This window comes from Moschus berezovskii, chromosome 10, assembly GCF_049115385.1.
Source record: "Moschus berezovskii isolate FMDL1 chromosome 10, NW_MosBer_1.0, whole genome shotgun sequence".
NCBI lineage: Eukaryota > Metazoa > Chordata > Mammalia > Artiodactyla > Moschidae > Moschus > Moschus berezovskii.
In genome coordinates this window covers 36,301,625-36,329,148 of record NC_142469.1, presented here as the reverse complement: position 1 = coordinate 36,329,148, position 27,524 = coordinate 36,301,625, and positions in this window count along the sequence as shown.

Here is a 27,524-nt window from a genome sequence, read left to right as displayed (position 1 = left end):
ATAAGAGGCCATGAATTCCCAATATAGCGCTTTTATTTGGGCTCTGATAGCATAGACTGAATAATATTTTAGAAGGTCTGTTTCATTCCTAAAATTCTCTCACACGCGAAATTAACCACAACCACATATCCATGTAGTCAAAATGCTTGTATTGCTGATCTTTCTGTGTGTGTGTGTGTGGTTCATTGCAGTAGTTGTGACAATATCACCCCTGAAACCATCACCTCGCCTCTACCACTCTAAGACCCCATCATTCTTATTGAGATTAGGGAGCCCAGTTCTTCAATAGCATCTCTATCCACAGAAGGCAGCCATGGCAGAACTTTTGGGGGATACTGGTACTCACCACTACGTATTCCTTTCTGCTATAGGGAAGAAAATGTCCTTTGGTCCTTCCTGGAGGTTATGGTAAGAGTGGCTGAATAGTTTACAAATAATAGGTCCACTCCAGCATCCCCATCTCCCTAAGCCTTTAATTTCTTTCCTCTTTGTTGCAGAGAAGTCCCAACATTTCACCTCATTACTGAACGTCATCACTGAGTTCAGGCTTCAAGCAAACTAATTAGAGCTTCAGCTGATATGATGTATCTAGAATCTTAGATAAGCTTTCCCATACTGATAAATTCTTCTTGAACCAACTTCATATTTTTAGTTCCTTGATTTAATTCCTTCAGAGTCTATTTATAAACATGCTTTCCCCACTCCCATTTCTTGACTATAAAAATTGACAAGTTCCCATCCACCCTTTGATGCTCAAGCTATCTTATCTTTAAGAGTATGTTTCAATTCTTCATCTAGGCATGGAAGCAATGGTTGATGGTGGGGATTAGCCTTGACAGTCTTCTCAAAGTAATCATTCCAGATGAAGTCATTGATAGTGATTTTTTTTTTTTTTTTTTTAGTCTGGAAAGACTGTATTAACTAGCAAGAATGATGAGAGGAATTTGAGAATTCAAGTTAAGGGCCTCATCTCAAGTTTCAGGGTTCCCTCTGTTTTCAACCAGTGTTTTATTACAACAAATCTCTTAGAGAACCGTGGATACAAAGAAGTGGGATCCTGAGACTTGAGATGGGGTGCTAACCTTAATTTTAATTTGGACTTCCAAAGCCCCCTGAATATTTCATTGGTATCTGCAACTCATATCACCTTGTCATGATTCTGATCATCAGCTATGTCTGTGGTACATAGACTCAAGGTAAGAGATACATTTAAAGCTAACTAGAACCTTTCTGGTTCTCTATCATGCCTTGAGTTGAAAATTCAAGGCACTTAGCTTATATTTTTGTTTTTGCAATCTCTCCAGCAGCCTACAATCTTTATCACCATAATTTTCAAATGAAACAGATACGACATATACTTAGTCTTCCAAAACCTTGCCGTCTTCTCTTTACCCTCCCTTCTCCTCCTACCTGAGTAGGCAAGTCATCTCTGTGTTATCAGATGTGTGTGGAATCAACAGTAGAATTTTAACTTCAGGGGCTGTTTCCTGAGACTACTCCTGGAACCAATGACTGTATCAGCCAGGGGCCCAGTGAGAGTCAGAAGACAAATGATGGGGCTATGAGGAGAGTTTAATGAAAGTCCTTGTTAGAGATATGCGGGACTGGGGAGGATAACAGACAGGAGCAACAGTGCAGAGGTGTTACCATTCCTAAACCTGAGGAGAGGAGCACATAGTAAAGCCCTGTAAGGGATGGAGCCTCAAGGAGAGGCCGCCTGGCCAGAGCTGTGTTCAGAAGGAGTGCATCTACTGTGAGAATCCTAGCACTGACTCCAGGCACGAGTGAGAAGAACCCTGCCCTCTTCCTTTTCCTATTTTTTGATTTCCTGCTGGACTACCATTAGGCCAGGTGATATGGTGGGTCAGCCCACTATCGGCATACACAGAGCATAGCAGAGCATGGATCTAGGTAGTGGAGACTGGAGAATGGCTGAATGGAGAATAATTACAGTATGATGGTGGCAGTATGGTGGCAGTGGGAGTTGACTGTGCAATCGTGGTGAATTCAAGAAGCATCTCTAACTCTATCCAGAAGTACTATTCACTTTGGTAGAAGATGTATTTTTTTAGGCTCCTTGTGCCAACATAACAATCCCTTTACATACCACATCCCACCCTCCCAGTATGTCAGAAATTCTTTCCTACAGGCCTCATAGTCCCCAGGGAAATCAGGAAATATGGCTAGAATGCCCTTAAGAATTCCCAGTTACTATGACTGTATGTGATTGTGGCACGTGAGAACCTCCAGAGAGATCGTTGCCTAGTGCATCTTAGTCTGAGCCAAGATAACTTGTTAGAGTAGTGAAGTAAAAGAAATTTAAGGTGAGCATTGCTTGGAAGCAAGATTAATTTATAATGTGATGTGGCAGCAGAAAAGCTGAATGTTTTTTTGAAGAACTACATGAAGAATAATCACAGTCCTGACTGTTTCTTCCCACACAATTCAGTTATAATGCTTCAGACATCACATCTGATTTGAAATGTCTGAGTTACATTAAGTTACAGACATTTGGTGAAAGAAATGGTGGTGGAAAGGGAAAATGTACAATTAAGTAAAAGAAAAAAAAGCCTTACTAGCCAAAAATATCTTCCTCTCCACCCAAAACCCAAAGTGAAATAGATTAATTGGCTTGACTCTGTAGCTGGAAAATGAAGTTTTACCTTAATAATCATAAAAAGTATAATGTGATTAAGACATATTGCATAGAGGCTATCTATAGGGAATATGTACCTTGAGCATGAGAAACCTGGCTAGAAATGATCACTCTTGTATCAGTAACATAATTTTTTCTTGAGAAAAAAATCAGTCATACACAGAAGTGTGGCGGGGGTGTTGATTGTCATTTCAAGTATAGCTTGTTTATTCATAGCCGTGTATTCCTTTCTATGATGCATTCTTAACTCTGTGAAGGTGAAAATTCACACTGGGGATAGATCTGCAAATGAGGAAACAGGAATCTTTACTCTCCTTCCATTCCCTTAAGTAGAACAAATTTAGCTGTATTTTGCTGGAGGCATGTTTGCTGAACTTGAATAACCTTTATATTGATTGCTATAGACATACAGGTAAGATTGCAAAGCTTTTTCTGTGGTTTTGCAGTTTTACATGGTGTAGGTTTTTGGTCATTGTGTCAATATACATTGCTTGCCTCATACCATCTCTGAGTAGAAAGTGGCCTTTGCTCGAGATACTGGGTTTCTCATCACTGTGCTGTAGGGGAAGACATGCAAACTTTAAAGCCATTTGGCCACAGTTTGAGTTTTGCTTCTTCTGCTTACTAACTGTGTGACATTAGGCACACTTTTAGCTCCTGTGAGCCTTGGTTTTCTTTTCTGCAATGTGAGATTAATGCTCATAGTAATGTTTTGACACATCTAACATGGCTGGCATACAGTAGGGATTCAATAAATAAAAACTGCTGTAATTTTTCATTGTTGTCTTCTCATTTCTCAATTATGGAATTAATATGCCTTCCCAGTGGAGTAGAGTGGTGGTATTTCCAGGAGAGAGAATATTGGCAGGGCTGGGACTTCTCTCTATTGCCTGAGTTAGACACTATTTCCCCGAAGTAGTCTCTCCATTTCTACTTCTCAGAATAGACTGATTCAGCACCCCCTGGAGGTTTTCACTTCTTCCCTAATAAATGAAAAGTTTGAATCTGAAGTCAGGTAGCATTTTGCCTTAAAGCATTGTCTTAAATGGATTTTTTTTTCCTGCTTAAAAGAAACTCAGGAAAGATTTATTGTAAATGCTCCCATGAAACCTCATCCAAAATGCTTCCCTTTAAGAGGTAGTCACAAAAAGGAGCATTGAACATTGCCGTGGAGGTTTGTAAAGTGACAGCAAAACCATTTTCTGCATGTCTATTAGTAGATTTGGGATGAGTTTGAAAATGCTAAGAATTAATCTAAAATTCTATGTGCAATTAAATTAAGATCCACATGGAAAGACATGGATAATAATTCATTTTAAAAAAATGAACTGATTACTAAGAAGAGATATGTTTTAGAGAACTGACAAGCAAGCCAAATTATATTCAATAGCAGTGTATAGTAACATCTTTAAGGCCTGTGTATCTTTAAGAGAGAATTTCACCAGTATTTAGTTAACTTATATTTACATATACATTTATCTTAAATAGCAATTCTGAATTTAATTCAGATAACATAAGTAATTTTTTCTTTTACTCTTTGAATTTTTATAAATCTCTGCAAATAATCTTTTCATTTGGGGAGGGAGTGGGGATAAAAATCATGAACATGAATTTTGCCTTTTTAACTGCCTTTTTCTGTTTTTAGATTTTGAGTAATTTTTGAATATTTGAAGGATGACAAGAGCTTGAAGTTTACAAGTTTGCTTCATCTATATCCTAAGCTCTATCAACTGCTTAATATCCACTGCAAAGGAATGCTTTATATCTAGGGATTCTTCCTAAATTGACTCCTTTGAAACATAATAATAGCCTGATAGATGAACTAATAATGGTCAGGAAATGCTAGTCCCTCTTACAGGCATAATCAATTGTTTTTCTTCTAGTTTAATAATTAATCGTAATTAATACAGAATGGCAAGTTGGAAGGGCTTACCTGATAGCTCAGTTGGTAAAGAATCTGCCTGCAATGAGAGAGACCTGGGTTTGATCCCTGGGTTAGGAAGATCCTCCGGAGAAGGGAAAGGTTGCCCACTTCAGTATTCTGACCTGGAGAATTCCATGAACTGTATAGTCCATGGGGTTACAAAGAGTTGGGAAGTATTCTGGTCATGGCATAGAAATTCTTAGGTTTTATTCCTGGTGATTCAGTTTATTTAACATTGGACAAGTCACTTAAATTTTCTGAATCTCAGTTTCCTCATCTGTGAAATGGAAGTACCAACAAGCTCCCTGTGGTAGTATGGCTGATTGGTCTCTCCTCAGCATCCATTTATAGCTCCTTCTGCTTAGCCTTCTTGCCCTATAGAAGCTGGAAAGCTAAAAATCCATATTTCCCAGACTGTCTTACCACTAAGATTGGGAAGAAAATTTGATCTTATCATTTAAATGTATTTATTCAAGATTTATAAGGTGAAAGTAATAAGGCATTCATCTTCCTGCATCTTTATTTTTTTCTTTCAGAAAAAGAATTATAAAGATCTGGGGTTTTTCTCTAGGAGTGTTCTGGTGTCCAGCTTTATATAAGTAGCTAAGGTGACAACAGCAATTGCTTTCTCATTTCCAGGTCACAGCCATACCATAATGTCCTTGTTTTAATGTTTTATTTTACTTAGAGACTAAAAAAAAATTTATTATAATTTTAAAGGTTACTTTACAAAATCTTGGCTACATTCCCTATGTTGTACAATACATTCTTGAGCCTATCTTATATCCAGTAGTTAGTACCTCCCACTCCCCAGCTCCTGCATTGTCTCTAGTAGCCCCCCAGTCCCCACCATTGGCGACCACCAGTGTGTTTTCTATATCTGTGAGTCCATAGAGGAATGTTCTTGAATTAATAACATTAATTTATTTATGTTAGGCTACAGTTTCAGTTGTAGCCTTTTTATTTTTACCTTCTGACTGTGGCAGAATCAGCAGCCCTCCTGCTGTTTCAGTGGTGTTGTGTTTGGTGGTTATTCCTGGAGGTCCAATCTAGAGCTCATTGCTTCTTCTCCCGCATTGTAGGCAGACGCTTTACCATCTGAGCCACCAGGGAAGCTCCATTGCTTCCAAACTTCTGGCTATTTTGTAAGCATCTTATTTCTTAAACCCATTTCTCTGAAACATCTCATGTTTCTATTTATTATATTGAATTCTGATACTTGGCCTAAAGCTTTATGAAGATTGCATGGAATTAATCACATATTTTAAGGTGTTAAAATGCTATATAGATGTAGGAATTACTGCAATTAACACACGCATAAGATTTGCTCTGTTATCTGACTAATGGAATTTAACCAAAACATACCCTGTGATATGTCCCCTAAAGCTTTAAGGAACTAGGTCAGAGTGGGTAACTCTTCACAGAGGGAAAGGAATAACTGTATTCCTTGATTCCTGAGGAATCAAGTTACATTAAGTTTTCTGCTTAGGCTTTGGCAGTGGAGTCAGGGCTGGGTGAGTAGGGGGTACAGGAAGGTGGCCTAACACTTCTTGAATAATTTGGGGTCTGGCAGTGCAGGAGCGCTTTGTCCTGGGTGACTTCCTTACTTTTATGCTCTATTCCTGATCTCTACTGCCTTTGACTAGAATTTTCTGCAGCACTTGTTTATTTGAAGTTTCCGAAAGTCAGAGTACTGGGCTATTTCTTGCTTGCTTCTTTTTCCTATGGATAGTGTCCCTTGGGGAACTTAAGGGTTTGAAATTGTAAAGGATTGAGCCAATTTCTAACATCGTTGGTTATTCCAAGATGCAATCCTAGTATAGTTCCTGCAAGAAGTCGAATTATTCAGTTAGAAAATATGATGATTCTCGAAACATAACAGGAAAGTTATACCTGCTAAATCAGCACTCTGGGTCTTGAGATTTCTGAGTTATGATTAGCTATTTCAGAGATACTATTCACTTAATGTAGTTGCCTTTAGCATTTGTGGCTTTGGATTTGTGGTTAGTATGATGAGTCCATCATAATCTTCTTCCATATCCTTGGGGAAAGTACGGTTTATAATCAGTGGACTGCTGTGATCAAGCACAATCAATTTTAAAGGAAAGATATTCCTAATACTATTCTGAATTGAAAAGCACTTATTAAAAAACAAATGTTAGTTTTACATCGAATAATGTATAAATACTTTATGTTACCATATATCAAAATGATGCTAAAGAGGTTTTTGATTGCAGCACGTGGTAGGAATTAGAAAGATAATACCTGGTAACCCTGCTTAACTGCCCAGTGGCTTTAATATCTGGAAAGTAAAGCAGGATTTTACTTTATGGATTCTTTCTGCTTTGCCTAATGAAACACATAATTGTACACATTCTGATGTAGTCTATTTTTCTCCCAGAAAGAGTTTTTCAAAGGAAGGCTTTACTGATAAATGAGGCTACATGATTCAGTGGTTTTCTCAACACTTTTGAAACATAATTGCTACCCAGGTGAATTAGAAGATTGCCTGGACAACTTTAAATTTAGAAAATCATATTTTAAACACTTTTTTTTTTTTTTTAGTATTTATCTAAAGTGTAATAAATGTTGGGCAAGTGTGAAACACTTCTTAACCTTTGTTAACATTTAGATGTGCATTATCTGCAAGCTGGGCTTCCATGGTGGCTTGGTGGTAAAGAATCTGCCTGCCAAAACAGGAGTCACAGGTTCAATCCTTGGGTTGGGAAGATCCCCTGGAGAAGGGAATGACAGCCCACTCCAGTGCTCTTGCCTGGAGAATCCCATGGACAGAGGAGCCTGATGGGCTACAGTCCATGCAGGTCACAAAAGAGTCAGACACGATTGAGTGACTAAACAACAGCAACATCTGCAAGCTAATTTCTATCAATCTCTTTTTCTCTGTGTATCTATGAATACATCTATCTCTGCATCCATATCAACAATGTTTATAAATATGTGTATATACAGACAACAATGTTTATAAATATGTGTAAAGAATGAAATAATAATTCCTTATAACAACTTGCAGAATCAAAGAATGTGTACTTCTCTCTTCTGCTTCTCGTGACCATCTCCCATTTAGGTCATGAGTTCTTACGGAGCAGGAAGGGCTGCTGAGACCAAATACATCTGCTGAGGTAATGAGATGAGGAACCTCCTTTTCACTGCCTTTCATGTAATAAAGTGCTTGGAACCATGTGGAGCACAGAGAGGAAGTGAATTTTAGATGAAGGAGAGAGGGAAAACTGGCATGACTTTTTCATTTTGTTCCCTGACTCCTTGTGCTGTGCTATGTGTATGCTAAGTCACTTCAGTCGTGTCCAACTCCTTGAGGCCACATGGACTGTAGCCTACTAGGCTCCTCTGGCCATGGGATTCTCCAGGCAAGAATACTGGAGTGGACTGTCTGTCATGCCCTCCTCCAGGGCATCTTCCTGGCCCAGGGATCAAACCCACATCTCTTACATTTCCTATCTTGGCAGGCGGGTTCTTTACCACTAGTGCCACTTGGAACACCTCCTTGTACTGAATACCAAACTGAAAAGCAGGTCAGAAATATAAGAAGCCCCCAAGGAGTATGCAGATACTTGAGAAAAGAAGATGGATGCACTGTCTTCTGGCCACAGTTTAAAAGTGGCAGGCAGGCGGACTGCACCACCCTGCATTGATAAAGCAAGGGAGATGGCCACCTGGTTCATTTAGATATGAGACAGGCCTCCAACTGCCCCTACCCTCCACTCAGTCTCCAGGGTCCTACCTGGCCCAAGAGTGCCATGTCAGGGAGTCGCCGACAGTGAGCTGAACAGGCATGGACCTCATGACTTGCTTGAGAGGGGCGTCTGATGTGTGCACGAAGAGAGGAGCAGAGCTGCTACATTTCTGAGATGTCACCCTTCCAGGTTCTTGCCGGCAACCAAATGCGGCCCCTGTCAGCACCCCTCCAGATGTGGTTCAGAGACAGACTACACTGACAGAAGTGGCGGAATATAGCACAGAAAGTTGATTTTGTCACTCCTCTTCACAGCTTCTCTCCACGACACTTAGGTGACCAGCCGCTGCCCGTGCAAGGCAGGTGCTTGATACCCTGGAACACTGACAGCTAGAAAATGATGGGAGAAAAATATCTAGGAGGCACTAGAGAACCAAACTGTAACTGATTTATACAATCTAAGAGGACTATTAAATCAGGGGATGGGAAAGAATTATAATGCAAGAGCTAAATTAAATAGCCTGATGTAAGGCTGGCTAGTTGGTGATCCAGATTTAGAAAATAAATGTACTTCAAAACAAAAGAGCTTTGTGTTTTTAAACATCCAACTTTGTAATTGTATAATATAGTCATGTTATTTAAACATATACTTATTCATTTTTTCCAAAATGAAATCATGCTATATATATATATATATGCATATAACCTTTTTGCTTGCATATATATCAATACTATAATTTTCAGTAGATGTCTAATACAAATGTTTTAAATTTATGTGAGGTCAAGCATATTTTCTTTTATGATTATCAATTTTTATGTTGTGTTTATATTTCTGCATCTATAATGTGACATGATATAAAATCATATAATGTATTATGCCAAGCATATAAATATCATCTCTATATGCTTGTGGCACTTTTATGGTTTTGCTTTTAAATTTAATCTTTATTTCCAACTCATTTTATGATAAGGATGAAGCAGGAATCTATCTGATACATTTTTCCATATTACTTGAGCATTATCCCAACTCTATTAAATTATTTATCTTTCCTGTGTCAACTTGAAGTCATCTTTATCCTTATCTATCAAATTTTATATATTTGTGTTGTTCTTTGCTTTGAAAATAACACAATTTCTCAATTATGACAAATTTAGGCTACATTTTAGATTCTGAAAGAGCAAGTCCTCTCTCATTCTTCTTTTTCATAATTTTCCTAGATATCCAGAGAACTGTAAGATAATTTTTATCAATTCACTGAAAAAATATTCAGTATTCTGACTGAAACTGAAATAAACCTATAGTTTAATTTGGAGAAGTTCTATTTTTATTAAAAAGTTCTTATCTCATTGTCTGTATGTTTTCCACATATTCATTTGGTTCTTATGCTTCTGACTAAAATTTTATAATTTTCTTCAAGTAAATGATCTAATTTCTTATGAAGTTAATTTCTTCTCTAGTTCTTTTCCATTTATTATTACTATTCCATGTGAAATATTTTTTATCTATGTTTTCTAATTTGGGAAACATATTAATTTTTTGGCTTAGTTGTCCAAATCACTGAGTTCAGTTTCTTATTCCTAATGGCTTGTTAGTTAATTCATTTATTTTTTTTCTAGGTAGACAAATATTTAAATGTTTTCCTCTGTTTCATTACTTTTCACTTATATTTTATTTTCTTATTTAATTGCATTCATTGGCTGATTCAGAGTAATCAGGTATGCATTATTTGTGAAGAGAATGATTATTATTTGGGACCTACTAATATTTGCTAGTATCTGGCATGAATGATCAGGCATTCAGTGTTTAAGTATGAGGCTGGACAACTTGTGATTGATTTTAATATTCATCTTTCTATTCAGTTTTTAAGAGTGGATATTAAATTTTATCAGATGCCTTTTTTCAATGTATTAGAAGTGGAGTTGGTTTTCTTACTAGATTATTTATAGTATGAACTTTATTAATACATTTCTTAATGTAACATACATTTCTTAATGTAACATATATTTGTGGAATAAGCACAAAGAATATTAATTTTAAATATTCAGCTAGATTTGATTGGTTAATACCATATTTTGTTTGGGGCTTCCCAGGTGGTGCTAGTGGTAATGAACCTACCTGCCAATGCAGGAGACATAAGAGACACAAGGTCAATCCCTGGAAGATCCCCTAGGGAACGGCATAGCAACCCACTCCAGTATTCTTGCCTGGAGAATCCCATAGACTGAGGACACTAGCAGGCTCAGTCCATAGGGTTACAGAGCCAGACATGACTGAAGCGATTTAGCATGCATGCACATATCTTAAGATTTTGATACATTGTATTCACCATTCACATTAAGGTAGATCAATTTTTCATGAGTTCAGAGTTGGATATGGGTACACAGATTTTGGGATATTGACTGTGTACCTTGGAGTTTGGGGAGGCACAGATGCTGATACCAGGCTTTTTTAGCCTGGACAAATCTGCAGAGTAGAAGCTGGTTAGAATTGCCTGCTGTGATAGAGTCGAGGGGAAATCTGGACTTCTAGGCTTTGTAGGGTAAAAACAGAGCTGTTGCTAGCCCATTGTATGAATAAGGAAAAACAGTCCTTGCTCCAGGCACGCACAGCCCTGTTCCAGCTCACGCAGTTTGATGTTGAGAACGAGGGTTTCTCCCTTGTCTGGTACTGTGCGCTGAACACAGTGCATGGTGTTCCATGACCACTGTGTTATCAGGGCTAAAGAGTCATTTCAGAAAAGAACCAAGTTAGAGACATTTTGAAAAGATCTCATTAAATAGGACTGACTATCTATTAAAGGTGAAAGGATCAGAGCAGAAGAAGAATGCTGGTCTCATAGAGAAAGGATAAAAAAAAATGATAAGGATTTTTCAGTTCAGTTCAGTCTCTCAGTCGTGTCCGCCTCTTTGCGACCCCATGAATCACAGCATGCCAGGCCTCCCTGTTCATCACCAACTCCTGGAGTTCACTCAAACTCATGTCCATTGAGCTGGTCACTGACACAAACAAAATTTCTCCATGGCCTATGGAGATGATTATGTAAGTTACATATGAAAAGGCCAGCCAGCAGTTATAGAACAGAAAACTAACTCTCTGCTTGGAATAAAATGAAAGCAAATACATGGTGCAGTTTGGGACAGGAGTCTTGTGTGAACAGATTCGGTATAGAATTAGCAGATCTTGTTAAATAGCCAGGGATTGAATGTGCCTCTGCTTGTCCTCTAAGGCTGCCCCACTCCCTGCCAATAGTAGTACTTTCTTGAATCAGCCCTTAACTTAGTTTTTATTCCAGGGAGAAAAAAATAGTCTCCTAGTTTTTACATTAGTGTATGATTTACGGCTGGCCTCTGTGTGTTCAAATGAAAAAATAGCACAGAATATTACATGGAAACTTGGGAAGTCAGTGCTCTGAATTTGTTCCAGAGTATCTGATTTATGATAAAAGCCTGTGGCACATTGATGTTGCCTGACCCTATGTGAAGCTGCATTTGATATTTGGACTGTAAGTAGAATTTCCTTCATTTACAATAACATGAAACTCAGCAGTAAATCTTCACAAGATTATTGTAACTCAGACCAATTGGAAGCTATCCTTAGGGTTTACTGAGCAGTGTAATGGCAAAAATTTCAAATCTTAGGTGATAAATAGCAAAAGAAAACTCCCCCTATTTCCCTTCCTCAAAAATTCTATCCAAATGGAATGATGCTTCTTGTTCCAATGTCTAGTCTTTGGATCTTTATAAAACCGTCAAAAAATAATGCTTTATTACCTGTCTAGAGCTTTGAATTTAAGTGTCTAGAATATCACTAAAAATAGGTTAGTGCACATTTCTTAGGTGCAATACTTTACATCAGAGACGAGAGGGAAGCAGAGGTCCCTACACTGTAGTAACTTGAAAATGAAACAAATTTAACCTACTGCAAATGGGCTGTGTGGTTGTAAGAAAGGACATATTAATCAAACCCTACCAATTAAGGGGCAGGTACTTCACTATTAAACTCTAAGATGAATTTCCAGAGCCTGGCTTGATGGAATGGATATTTATGTTATTAAGATATCATAGCAACCAATCTTTATCTATTCTGAGTGCTACACAGAGGTCAAGTTGAAAGTTCTCAGCTGATTACAATCGTGACAATTAATAAAGATGATGTAGCTTTTCTGTTCTAACTTCTCTAAAAACATGAGTATCTAGAGGAAGGAGAGTCTTTTAATGCTAAACAGTAATGTCTTCTGCTAAATAAGAGAGAGAAATGAATCGAATCATTGTTAATCATCCAACAGATAACTTTAAACCAATTTTAATTAATGTAAGAGCTCTTAGAATTTGTGAAGTTTGAAGCTAAAGTCCTACAATTGTCTGAAATGATTTTCAATTATGCTTCCTAAAGATGATTTTTCTTGGGAAATTCTCTCCTTGTTTCTGCTCTGATTACTATTGCTACTTTTAAAAATGCTACAGATCTGGAATTTGAAGCTATGTACTTAGTATCACTTACATAAACAGCTTGCAATGGTATTAATTTGTAGTTTTTTGTTTTTAAATTATTGAATTAGCATTTGTAGTGCATCTGCTCTTGGGAGCCCTCATCTAGGCTTTTTCCCATGTCTTCCGCATCTCAAAACTGCACACTGTTCAACTCTTTTCAGGTTGATAACCTAGAAGGCAACCTCAATTCTTCTTCTTTCCTCACAATTAACGTGAAAACCATTAGAAAGTCCTGTCTTGCGGCTCTACTTTCAAAGTACGTTCAAAATCTGATCACTTCTTATCACCTCTAGGCTACTACCCCAGTCCAAGGCACTGCCACCTCTTGCCTGGGGATTGTAATATCTCTCAACTGGTCTAGCTTCCATTTTTGCAACCCTATAACCCACTAGTCACAGAGTAGCTAATCTTAAAAGATAAATCAGATTCTATCATTCCTTCACTCAGACCCTTTCATAAGCCTCTCATTGCATAAAATCTAAATTGCTTACCATAGCCTATGTTGTCCTTACATGATCTTGTTCATTCTAACCCGATCTTATACCCCTCTGCCCTTCTCTTACTCAGCTTCAGCGACAGCATCTTTCTGATGCTCTTTGAACACACACGGCTCATTACCACCACGGAGCCTTTGCATTTTTTGTTCTCTCTGCCTGAAACATTTTTCTAACCAGATCTTTCAATGCTTTCCAATAATTCTGGTTTTTGCTTAGTTGTTCCTTGGCCATTTCATCTGAAACAACCCTCAGGCTTATCAATTCCCAGCCGTTTAGCCTGTTATGTAAGTTTTTAAGCACTTTTTCTAGCTAGCATTTTTCATACTTGTTTATGTACTTGTTTAATTTTTGCTCCACCTCACCTCCCACATGTACATTCAATGAAGCTTCATGGGAGCATGGACTTTATCTTGTTCTCTATAGCATAGGTCTAGCAGAGTAACTGACACATAGCAGATATTCAATAAATATTTGATGAGCAAATGTATGAGTTGATACAGTAAGAAAGAAGGTCAAATGATAATCAAAAGGAACTAACTAAAAGTCAAGTTATTTGTTGTCAAGAAATTTTAGGTCTAATCAGAAGAAAAAGCCCACACCTATGCAAAAGAATATAAAGCATTACAGATTGAATGCATAATACCCAAGTAAGGCAGAGCAAAGCAGGACATTTTATTATGTATTTTACATGGAGCCATCTGTCTCCCTCCTGTTTCTTTTGCATTTTTCCATATTGCCTAATATGGTCCCTGCACATAAATGTTGACTATGACTAATTGATTATTTTTGAAATATGCAAGTATGAGTAGAAAGTAACATTGAAAACAAAACTAAAGTGAAGGCTTGAATTACTCTGAATTACCTGTGATTTAATTTTCCCATGCTTGATAATAAACATAGATAAATATGTATTGATTTTTGTTTAGCTGCTGGACATACATCAAAGCAATTTTTTATGGCATGGTACTATATTTTCAAGATACAGCTAGTGAAAAATAAATTATACTTAAAAATCTATATTCTCAATGCTTTCCTTTACTCTTCCGTGTCTGTGAAACTTATAAAAATTTGGGGAAATTAGGTTATACACTTTCCTTGAGAATCAAGATTGTTATAATGTGACTATATTTGTAGAGTTATAAATGAATAGCATACAGTTTACTGAGTTTGTCATTGATTCAGAAAATTTCTGCTCCCTGACTTGGATAGACTGGGCATAGTAACTTGATTAAGATATGGTTCCAGCTTTCAAGAAGCTATGATGCACTTATTTATTCACCCAATGTTTTCACAATTGAGAACTAAAAAATTTCAGACACTGTCCCAGGCATTAGGGATACCATTGTAAGCAGGGTTGTTAAGGTCCCTACAGAATTTAAGGTTTGGGAATTAGAAATGGTATAGATGCTGACATGTGATTTTATATAAAGGAAGAAAGTAGAACAAAATGGGAGCACATAGCAGAGAAAACCAACTTTGAGCCTTCGGGAAAGGTCAGCCTGAGGAGTGACATTAAGATTAGACCCCAAGAAGAAATCTAAGGGCAAAGGTAGGGCCAGGGTAGAAGGATGGATGTGTACGTATTAATATATCACCATAGGACAGCGTAATCATCAGGGATCTAGTAGAAGTAAGGAAGTGAGTACAGAACCTGCTGGTTGCAATGTAAAAGGGAAGATAAACAGTGCCTTGTGGCATCAGCAAAGCCTTGCCCTGGGCTGCTTGCACTTCAAGAGAGTGGATTTTCCAGGTGGATAAGGGGGTCAGATTCAGCATGAGCACCATTTGAAGATTATAACATCATATGAGAAAGTAAGCAAGTGAAGTGACCCAGCCTCAAGCAAAGTGCAACTGATAGTGTGAACTGGTCTAGGGAGCGTGGCTGGTGAAGTCCTGCCTTTCTGTCCACATGTCAGTCACGGCGACCTTTAGAAAGGTAATTAATACTTGAGAAAGTGTGCAAGGCAGCGTTCTGGGCTGACCTGGCTCAGGAACTGCCCGTGGCTGATTCTGGGAGTGATACAGTGCTGTTGCTGGAGACCAGCCATTAGCATTTGCCCGGTTGCCTTGCTGGCTGAAAAATGGGCACAGTTAAAGGAGAGAGAATGGACTTTGTTATTCTAGACAGCACAGCACTTGGTCCTGGATATGAAAACTGAGAAGTAGAGCTAAAAGCTGTACAAAATATTTGGGAAGTACCTATTTGAGCAAATTGTGTTACATAAATGCAGATTATGCTGATATCATATAAATGTAGATGAGGATTTCTTTTTATTTTAAACATGAGAAATAAACAAGGCCTATTAATTATCCCTTTATGAAAGGTAGTTAAGGACATGGTTAATGATCTGCTACTGAAAAAGAAAAACAAGTGGACAATCAAGAGATATTTTTTCATAAATAACAAAATATACATCTAGTATTGACTTCCATTTTTATGGACAAATATGGAGTAGATTGGGAGGAGGGAGATTCATGAAAACAACTTAAATATTCTAAGGCAGGTTTTTTAAAAAGGATTTTTTTATGTGCTTTAGAGAGAGTTGTTATTTCAAAAGACTATGATTTTCTCTATGGTGCCCTGTTTTGAACACATGGATTTACTTGGCTGTTATATGCAATTGCTTGCCTTCTATGGTTCTCTAAGTACCAGCATTTTTCATATATGCAAAAAAGAGGCAAGTGAGTTTGTGAAACGCTATCTTGTTTGATTAGCTGTGTGAAAGCTGCCTTGTCATGAGAAGTCTTAATTGTAATAATTCTTTCACAGAACTCAGTGGTATCTTTTAGGCAATGCTACTATTTAAGGCTTTGTTTGTGCCCTAGCCAAACAGATGTGTTTATTTACATGTCTGATATAAACAGGAAGACAAAGGGGACTCTACCCACGGCGTTATACTTCCTTTAATACAGATAAAAGGGGAGGAAGGAGATAAGCAGTTGAGACTCACAGAAATGAAAGTGGGAATGAAGAAAAACCTGTGGGTGTGAGTCAAACTGGGGCAGCTGGGCTTTCTCACTCAACACTGTAATAACTGCTTAGGGGCTGAAGAGAACCAGGGGGAGAGCTTGCTGGTCGCCCTGGTTTGGGGCATGTGGTCTCCTCTCTCTGTGTGCCTGAGATGCTACTGCTAGGACACTTTGAATCTGTGTCAGTTCAGGTGCAGGGAGGGACATGGGCATATTCTGTTGCAAGCTGTGACTGCACATGGACTGAGGGATGTGAAGAGATTGCCCTGCCTGCGTGTGTGCAGAGTTGTGTCCGACTCTTTGCGACCCCATGAACTGTAGCCTGCCAGGCTTCTCTGTCCATGGAGTTTTCCAGGCAAGAATACTGGAGTCGGTTGCCATTTCCTCCTCCAGGGGATCTTCCCAACCCAGGGATCGAACCCGCATCTCTTGCATTGGCAAGCAGGTTCTTTACCACTAGCGCCACCTGGGAAGCATGAAGAGGCTGCTTTTCTCCCAGTGTGGGTTAAACACTTTGAACAGTTGCAAAAGCTTTGCAAGTAGAGAATTAAACACTTTGGACAATTGCAAAAGCTTTGCAAAAGCTCCGCAAATCTAGAGGAGGCAGAGTGGAGAAGTCAAATTGTATAATGAAATGGTCTCTTAGGGATAAATGGAGGGTGGTGGGGCAGGGATGGGGGAAGGTCCTTGTCCTGGGGAGGAGGAGGCTGGGGACTAGGGGGCGGAGCCATGTGTGCCAGTAGAGAAATGAAGAGAGTGGTGTTCTCATTTGGAGGTTTGAGATTTCATCTTTTGTCACTTCTTAATTCTTTTCTTCATACTTCATAGCATTAAACTATAATGGAAACCTTAAGCAGAAAGCAAAATCTGACAATTACAGAACCAACAATGACTTTGGAATTTTGTCCCCTGCTTCTACTCAGTGAAGGAAATGGTGTTATCATTTGTAACTATTGCTTGAAAAACACATTTATTGTTCTTTTAGTCATAGGTAAGAGAAACAGGTACAGAATTGTGTTTACACACACATATACACAACTACAGAAAAAAGTACCCTGTAGCTTTGTTAGTGAAACTTATCATTTAATTCTGACTAATTTTGGCTTTTTATCAAATTTTGTCCCCCAAAACTCATTCTCTTAGGAAAAAAGGAAATAGCTTTACTAAATAGAACTAACAGCACTAATTTTATTGTGCTGTTTCTCTCCTATGTTTTGAAAATGGCACCAGAAGTCAGTCACCTCTCAAGTGTAAGATTAGAGTCAGTCTTGATTTTTGTTTTTAATTGGTTTGCTCACTTGCTAACTTAGGCCAGAGCTTCTCTGGTTTCATTCTAAATCTTTAGTACTTACTGTAAGCAATATGTGAACCGTGAACTTCCAGATGTTCAAGCAGGTTTCAGAAAAGGCAGAGGAACCAGAGTTCAAATTGCCAACATCTGCTGGATCATGGAGAAAGCAAGAGAGTTCCAGAAAAACATCTATTTCTGCTTCATTGACTATGCCAAAGCCTTTGACTGTGTGGGTCACAATAAACTGTGGAAAATTCTGAAGAGATGGGAATACCAGACCACCTGATCTGCCTCTTGAGAAACCTGTATGCAGGTCAGGAAGCAACAGTTAGAATTGGACATGGAACAACAGACTGGTTCCAAATAGAAAAAGGAGTACGTCAAGGTTGTATATTGTCACCCTGCTTTTTTAACTTATATGCAGAGTACATCATGAGGAACGCTGGGCTGGAAGAAGCACAAGCTGGAATCAAGATTGCCAGGAGAAATATCAATAACAGATGTGCAGATGATACCACCCTTGTGGCAGAAAGTGAAGAGGAACTCAAAAGCCTCTTGATGAAAGTGAAAGAGGAGAGTGAAAATGTTGGCTTGAAGCTCAACATTCAAAAAACAAAGATCATAGCATCTATTCCCATCATTTCATGGGAAATAGACGGGGAAACAGTGCAAACAGTGTCAGACTTTATTTTTTTGGGCTCCAAAATCACTGCAGATGCTGATTGCAGCCATGAAATTAAAAGACGCTTACTCCTTGGAAGGAAAGTTATGACCAACTTAGATAGCATATTAAAAAGCAGAGACATTACTTTGCCAACAAAGGTCTGTCTACTCAAGGCTATGGTTTCTCCCGTGGTCATGTATGGATGTGAGAGTTGGACTGTGAAGAAAGCTGATTGCTGAAGAATTGATGCTTTTGAACTGTGGTGTTGGAGAAGACTCTTGAGAGTCCCTTGGACTGCAAGGAGATCCAACCAGTCCATCCTAAAGGGTGGGTGTTCACTGGAAGGGCTGATGCTAAAGCTGAAACTCCAATACGTTGGCCACCTCATGCGACGAGTTGACTCACTGTAAAAGACTCAGATGCTGGGAGGGATTGGGGGTGGGAGGAGTCAGAGACGACAGAGAATGAGATGGCTGGATGGCATCACTGACTCGATGGACATGAGTTTGAGTGAACTGCGGGAGTTGGTGATGGACAGGGAGGCCTGGCATGCTGTGATTCATAGGGTCGCAAAGAGTCGAACATGACTGAGCGACTGAACTGAACTGTGGGCAGCAAGATAGGGAGGAGACCTCGGAGCCTCATTTGTCACATCTGTGATGAGGCAGAGTCCAAAGCTCAAAGGTAAATATAACCTTCACTTAGCATGCTGCTGCTAAGTCACTTCAGTCGTGTCCAACTCTGTGTGACCCCATAGACGGCAGCCCACCAGGCTCCCCCGTCCCTGGGATTCTCCAGGCAAGAACACTGGAGTGGGTTGCCATTTCCTTCTCCAATGTGTGAAAGTGAAAATTGAAAGTGAAGTCTCTCAGTCGTGTCCGACCCTTAGCGACCCCACAGACTGCAGCCTACCAGGCTCCTCCATCCATGGGATTTTCTAGGCAGTAGTACTGGAGTGGCTTGTCATTGCCTTCTCCGACTAGCATACCTGTTTCAAATTTGAACATACCTTGACAGGCCAAATACATGGCTGTGCATGGTTGTATGTGGATTTGAACTGATTTTAATACATACTCCGGATAGCTAAAGGTTCCCTGAAAATTGTGTATACATTTTTTTTTGTGTGTGTGTGTATGTTTGTGGTAATGTTGAAGACTAAAATGGAGACTTGTTTTACTTATAAGAGGAACCCCAAATATAGGTCTTGGGGGGCTGGTGTGAAACTGTATATTCATAAAACTCTGTTTCCATCAGTAAGGAAAAACACTACTCTTATTTAGACTTTTCCTTACTTGGTCTTTAGAAAAGAAAGAACAAAAGAAGGACTAGCAGGAAGTAACAGGGTTAGGCTATGTTAGCCTTTATATTTTGTTAATGGTGAAGCCCCCAGTGCCTACCAGGCCACTAGGGGCTGGCAGTAATATGAATCTGCTTTGATGTTTAGTGGAAATAGTGTTTTTCTTCAGAGGAAATGTAGTTAAAATATGTACTGCCTTCTGTCCCACTGTGTTTGTTTCTGTGTAAAGGTTCTTTCAAATATAGTAGGTGCTTTCTTGGTAACCAGAGCATTCTAACCTGTGAACTGCCTTGATCTGTGGCTGGCTGTTCTGTTCTCCTGGTTAGTGTACCAGGAGCTGCAAATAAATCAAAGCAGTAGTTAGTTTGCAGTGATGGGAGCACCAGCACTCTGCCTCTTAAGTGATCATTTTTACAGCACAACTCTTATTCCTTAGTTTAGTTATAGCCCCTAATTCTTAGACGTAAAGGTATGTCACCAGTCAGTGCTCCAAACTGAAAATGGGAAGGGCTAAAACAGCAGAAGAAAGAAAATAATTTTCCTGTTTGGAGAATCTCCAGCATTCTGCCCTGCGGTTGTTTCAAATGTTTGCTTTTGTACAGAGAGTAAAGTGGTCTTTCTCTCTCAAAATATAAAAACACATTCAAGTAGAAGGGTAAACAGTGGGTTGCACTAGGGTCTACTTTTATTTCTGAATTAAAATTAAATTGATTTTTATCACATGTAAGAACTCTTTTCACTTTACATTTTAAATCAAGTATTTTGACTACTTAAGTACAAGCCAGATAGCTTGTCAAGAGAGTAATAACCTCATAAACTTGGTTTAAACAAAACAGACTCCTGGGAATAGTCATAAATGAAGATGACATTGCCTCCATATTTCTCATCTTACCCGAGATGATATATTCAGGGAATGTTCAGTAGAAAGGCTTAGTGTAGTATTTCCTGGGCTATGAACTTGATATGATGTTTTGGAAATGATAATTTAGCTCTTCATCTCAGTTCTGAACTTTTTCTATTTAGTTCAGCAAGCTGGTTCCATTTCCTTTTCTTCCCCTACTCAGCTAAGATTTAGAAATTAACTGGGTACTCTGGGTTATTTCAAAGATCAAGAAAGACAATTTTTGTCTTCATTCTCATAAGTGATACATAAAGTCTGGGAAGTAGAAGAATGATAAATGAATACGGTCAGAATTAATTAAAATATTATATTCAAGAATGAGCTTGATAGACAGCTAAAGAAAAATCTTACAGATGCTCAAAATCTGTGAGACGTCAGAATTAGCTGAATCCCCGGTGAATCTTTATTATTGACTAGAGGAAATTGGAGAAGGAAATGGCAACCCACTCCAGTGTTCTTGCCTGGAGAATCCCAGGGATGGCGGAGCCTAGTGGGCTGCCATCTATGGGGTCGCACAGAGTTGGACACGACTGAAGCGACTTAGCAGCAGCAGCAAAAGAAATTGCATGGTATTTTCCTTCTTTGCAAGGATTGACAATTTATTGAATTGCTACCAAAAGCTTGCAGAAGGTAAGAGGAACTTCCCAGAGGCAATTATGCTGCATTTTGCCACTGAAATTTTCTAAGTTTCTCCCTTGTGTGATAGGGTTTTAAATGAAACTAAGGAAAACAACAATGTTAAAATAGACCAGCATGGTCTTGCCTAGAATTAGTACACATTCACAGGGTTTGAGAATGGCGGTTGAATATAGATGTCTCAGAATATGGCTTAGCTGCCAAATGACAGATGGTCCGAAGCCAGAAAAGAAATACTCAAGAAGATATAGTCAAGGGTAAAGCTGATTCTGGGAAGAGTTGAGCAGCTGTTTAGTGGATGTTTTAACACTGATCATTAGTACAGCCTCTTTTTCATCCTGCAACATTAATTTGTGATTGTTTTCACTTTTGCGATGATTCAACTAGGCTCTTTATTAGATAGGATGACATCTGCAAAAAGGTTAACTGAAAATATTCTGAAATAATTTGACAGAACTAAATATTTCTTTAGAAAGGATCCTAATGCTCTATATCACACATTAGTTAAAAAAAAAACTTGAAAATTGAATTTTTATTGTCCTTCATAATGCTGCTGAGACATGTCAATGTTTTGCTATTAGAATTCAATTAAAAGGGGCTCCAGAGAGGTAAGTAAGCCAAAGAAACTTTATCATGTGTAGCTTGTGAGTTGTCGACTATGACCTTTTAAATCACTAAGTACTTATCTACATATTTGTTTGCTTGTTTTAAGTCAATTTTATCGACTTAATAAAATACACCCCTTTTAAGTGTACACTGATGGAATTTTGACAAATTTAAAGGCCTGTGTCAACACCATCACAATCAGGATGTATCTAAAAAATACATATCAGCTTCCAAAGTTCCCTTATGTTCTTTCTCACTCACTCCATTTCACCTTGCCCCAGGTAACTACTGATCTGTTTCCTATATGTTAGGTTTGCCATTTTTAGGGTTTCATATTAAATGGACTCATACAGCATATATATATTTTTTAAATTGGGGGATTGGTTTTATTTATTTATTTTATTTTTATTTATTTATTATTTTATTTTTTATTTTTTAAAAATTTTTATTGGAGGCTAATTATTTTACAATATTATATTGGTTGGTTTTGCCATACATTGATATGAATCCGCCCTGGGTGTACATGCGTTCCCCTTTCTGAAAACCCCCCTCCCATCTCCCTCCTCCCCTTATCCTCCCTTTGGGTCATCCCCGCACACCAGCCCCGAGCATCCTGTAACATGCATCGACCCTGAGCTGGCGATTCGTTTCACATATGATAATATACATGTTTCAATGCCATCCTCCCAAACCATCCCACCCTCACCCTCTCCCACAGAGTCTCAAAGACTGTTCTATACATCTGTGTCTCTTTTGCTGTCTCGTATACAGGGTTATCATTTGCATCTTTCTAAATTTTCTTTGTAGATCTCTTGGTTTTGTCAAGTGCTTTTATTTATGTTTCAATAATTCACTCCTTTTTATTGATGACTAATATTTCATTGAATGCATATGCCACAAATTACATGTTGTAGGACATTGAGTTATTTTGGCAAGTTCTTAATAATGCTGTTTGAACATTTGTTGATAGATCTTTGTGTGGGCATATGTTTTCATGTCTCTTGGATTGATACGTAGAAATGGAATATGATAACTGCATATTTAGCTTTATTAGAAAGTGCCAAACCATTTCCCAAAGAAATTGTAACATTTCTTCTAACAATAATGAGACTTCTAGTTGTTTCATTCCCTTGCCAAGACTTGGCATTGTCATTGTTTTATTTATTTTTAAAAATTTACCACTTTAATGTGTGTGTAGCATTATCTTTTCATGGCATTGCTTCTGTTGGAGGCCTTCCCTTGTTCCCAGGCTGAATGCTCTGTCTGCACTGTCCATTCAGTGGGGACTATAAATGGACAGGTAATGATATTTCAAGAGATTAGGATTGGTGCCATGGAAAGGACTTCAGGAGCACTTTCATGTGGGGAGTGTATTTTATACTTCAAATACATCCTTTACAATGTAAAACTTTGTAATTATCCCTGTATGCACTCCATACATTGCCTTCCATGTGCTAAAATTGGAACAATTAAAAAAAAATATTTTTCTTTACTGTGGTAAAAGTCATAGATATAAAACACACTATTTTGACCATATTTAACTGTATAGCTCAGTGGCACAAGTACATTCACATTGTAAAACTCTCACCATCATCCATCTCCCAAATTTTTCACCTACCTAAACTGAAATTCTATCCCCATTAAACGGTAACTCCCCAATCCCCCTCCCCAAGTCTCTTCTGGCCCGCTGGTATGTACTTTCTGACTCTGAATTTGACTATTTAATGGTTTTCAGTGGCTGTGAATCAAGGTCAGTGGGTGAAGTGAGCAGAGGCCCTTAGAGGGCAGCAGAGGACCACACACCAGGAGAGTCATGGGTAGGGGGTCAGAGCAGGTGTTTAAGTAAAGGGCTCTGTGTCTGTCACAGGCTAAAAGGTTAAACTATTTGCCCTTCTATCCTCAATAGTGTGTGCTCAGTCGTGTCCAACTCTTTGAGGCCCCATGGACTGTAGCCCACCAGACTCCTCTGTCCATGGAATTTTCCAGGCAGAAATACTGAAGTGGGTTGCCATCCCCTCCTCCAGGGGATCTTCCCGACCCAGGGATCAAACCCATGTCTCATGTGTCTCCTGCATTGGCATATGGATTCTTTACCATTAGCACCACCTGAAAATCCTTTATTCTTCAATAGTAAATAAGGATAAAAGCTGAAGGAGTTAGGGTGTAAAAAGTCCCAGACTCAAAAGCCTGCAGGGGTGTGACAAGAAACATACTTCTGAGAATGTGACCAGTGTTAAGACAAAGGGTGTTTTAAAGGTTTGTGGTCAACTTGAAAGTACAGGGTTCCACCAGGAGGCCTGCAAATTCATGCAAAGGAAGTGAAGTGAGCTGTGCTAGTTAATTGTCTTGCAGCATCTCTGCACATGTGCTCCAAATCCATTACCTTCGGATATCACATGATTAGGATTGGGAATGGCAGACCACACTGAGACACATAGGAATTCCATCTAGAGATGGGGGAGAAGGCAGGAAGTATCAGCAGGGAAGAGCTGAAACCAGATGTGGCCCAAAGCTGGAAATGAGGACTGGGCTGAGGTGTATTATAAGGGAGGGAGGAGGACTTTGAGTGAGGTGACATGAATGAATGCTGAAGTAGTTCTTACTGGGCACTACTATGTGTATCTAGACAGGTGTACATCCTTTCTGCTAATTCTCATAGTAACCCTTGAGAACAGGAGTGACTAAACTCATTTATGCATGGAAACGTTGAGTCTCCTTGTATAAATTCACATAGAACTAAGGCCTATGCAACTCTAACTGTAAATCTCTAAAGCAGATGAGAGAATTGGTAAACTGAGACTTGAGAATCAAAACAGTGTGAAGATAAGGTGCTGTCTGGTTTGCAGGTCATTGCCTCTCAAGACTTAATATGCCACTGAATCCCTGGGAATCTTGTTAGGAAATAAATTCCAGCTCAGGGACCTGGGTTGAGGACTGAAACTCTGCATTTCTAACAAACTCCCAGGTTATATCTGTGTCACTGTCCTGTAGACTATTTGTTGAGAAGTTTGCGGCCGTGCTCAACTGGACCTTAGGTTGCACCAATCAGTTTTATTGCACTCTCTGTAACTTGAAAATTCATCACATATTGAAGAATATCACTTCTGTGGGTTGGGGATTAATTGCACATAGGCTGTTTTAAACTGTGAAAGCTGCTTGTTTTCAGTCAGAACCCTTGGATTTTAACCTGTATTCCAATACTTGAGTGACCTCCTGCAAAGCTGCAGTCCTCTTGAAGCATTACTTTTCTCACCTACAAAATGGGAATAATAATAAAGGGATCTGCTACTTCACAAACAGTAATGCCCCCTTTCAATGCTATATTTCACACTGTAAAATATTAACAACATGACAGATAAGGACCTTGACACAATGTCTGGCACAGAGACGATGATCATGGAATGTTTGCTGAAGATTGGATGATTATGTATAATTGATAAAAACTGACATAGCACCTAATAAAAATGTCTGCAAAAAATATTGTTAGTATTTAAGTTGGTCTATATTTTAAACTATACAGTTATAGATTGTGACCAGAGTGAAAAATACTGTAAAGCAAAAATTTTGTTTCATTTTTCTATTTCTCTTTAAGCAAAGAAAGTACATATAAAACCAATCTGTTCAGTGCATCTGAATTATGGTTTTGGAATACTCACAACATTTTTAACTGGTTACTTACATTGAATCAGGCACTGAAGTGAATGCCTTACATATTTTATGTAATTTAATTCTCTGAAAAACATAGTGATATAAGTATTATTTTCCCCCATTAAACTGACAGAGGAAATAGAGGAAGGAAATGGAGCTTTAGAAAGGTAAAGTGATTTGCCCAAAATCAGGGCTAGCCCCCACAGAGTGTATATGTGTATGTGTGTGCATGCTAAGTCACTTCAGTCATGTCTGACTCTTTGCAACCCTATGGACCATAGCCTGCCAGGTTCCTCTGTCCAACAGATTCTCCAGTCAAGAATACTAGAGTGGCATGCTGGTCAGAATGGCTGCCATCAAAAAGCCTATAAACAATAAATGTTGGAGAGGGTGTGGATAAAAGAGAAATTTCTTACACAGTTGGTGGGAATGCAAACTAGTACAGCCACTATGGAGAACAGTGTGGAGATTCCTTAAAAAAATGGAAATAGAACTGCCATACGACCCAGCAATCCCACTGCTGGGCGTACACACCAAAGAAACCAGAATTGAAAGAGACACGTGTCCCCTAATGTTCATCGCAGCACTGTTTATAGTAGCCAAGACATGGAAGCAACCTAGATGTCCATCTGCAGATGAATGGATAAGAAAATTGTAGTACATATACACAATGGAATATTACTCAGCTATTAAAAAGAATGCATTTGTGTCAGTTCTAATGAGGTGGATGAAACTAGAGCCTATTATACAGTGAAGTTGGTCAGAAAGAAAAAACACCAGTACAGTATATTAAGGCATATATATGGAATTTAGAATGACGATAACAACAACCTTATGTGCGAGACAGCAAAAGAGACACAGATGTAAAGAACAGACTTTTGGACTCTGTGAGAGAAGGCGAGGGTGGGATGATTTGAGAGAATAGCATTGAAACATGTATGTTACCATATGTGAAACTGATGACCAGTCCAAGTTCAGTGCATGAAACAGGGTACTCAAAGCTGGTGCACTGGACAACCCAGAGGGATGGGATGGGGAGGGAGGTGGGAGGGGGGTTTGGGACAGGGGGGACACATGTATACCCATGGCTGATTCATGTCAATGTATGGCAAAACCACCAGAATATTATAAAGTAATAGCCTCCGATTAAAATAAAGTAATTGACTGCAAAAAAGAAGAATACTAGAGTGGGTTGCCATGCCCTCCTCCAGGGAATCTTTCTGACCCAGGGATTGAACCTGTGTCTTTTACATCTCTAGCACTGGTAGGCAGGTTCTTTACTGCTAGTACCACCTGGGAAGTCCATATGTATATGTGTCTAGGGGCAAACATTTTTTGCTGGGTCCCTATCTGTATAAGCAATTTCAGATATCTCAAATCACTTGGAATTAATCCACTAGCCGGGTCATTCTCCTACAGTCAAACCAGCCACATAGCCCCAAGAGGAGACAGTAGGCATGAGTACTGAAGTCCCTTGGGGGTATCTAGTTCACTCAGCATGTAAGAGAGAGGAGGAGGGTGTAGGGTGTAGGTAGAGGACTGGAAACTCCTTGAAGGAGAAAAACAGGCTAGAGGAGATGACTGGATGGGGAACTTGAAGATGGGTGCTCGTGGTGAATAGGACCTATGTAGGCAACCCTTTCTGGAAGGCTCCAGTTCCAGGCACTCTGTGGGAGTCTTAGACAATTTTAAGAGCAGTACTCCATAATGTAAGGCCTCCTACTCATGGGTCAAAGGCAGGTGCCTTGCTATCTGGGTTTAAGGGCAATGTTGCCCTAAAGGTACACAGCAAGTAAGACTTAGTATAATTCATCTTTCTTTACCCAGAAGAATATCATTCACAAGCTGGAGTTAGATCAAACTTCAGAGAAAGTACAAATCATTTTTACCGTGCCTTTATTTTGTCTTCTACCCTGGGCCTTGGTCAGGACATTAGTAGGCCCAAATGTGTAGTCTAGCCAAAATTTCATTGTCATCATTATTCTTATTAAAATCACAATATGTTTAAATATAATAAAAATGTCCTGGCAATATCAAATTTTATAAGAATTTATAGATGTTAACTCTTTCTAAACTTTCTTCACATGGACCACACAGGTCCAGGGATCCCACTTTAAGTAGCCCTGGTCTAATCCAACTTCTGGAACTTCTCCCATTTACTCAGGACTCCTGACTGCCATGTTCCCATAATTTACTATTGAAATAAATCAATATGTAATGTGATTTGCAAA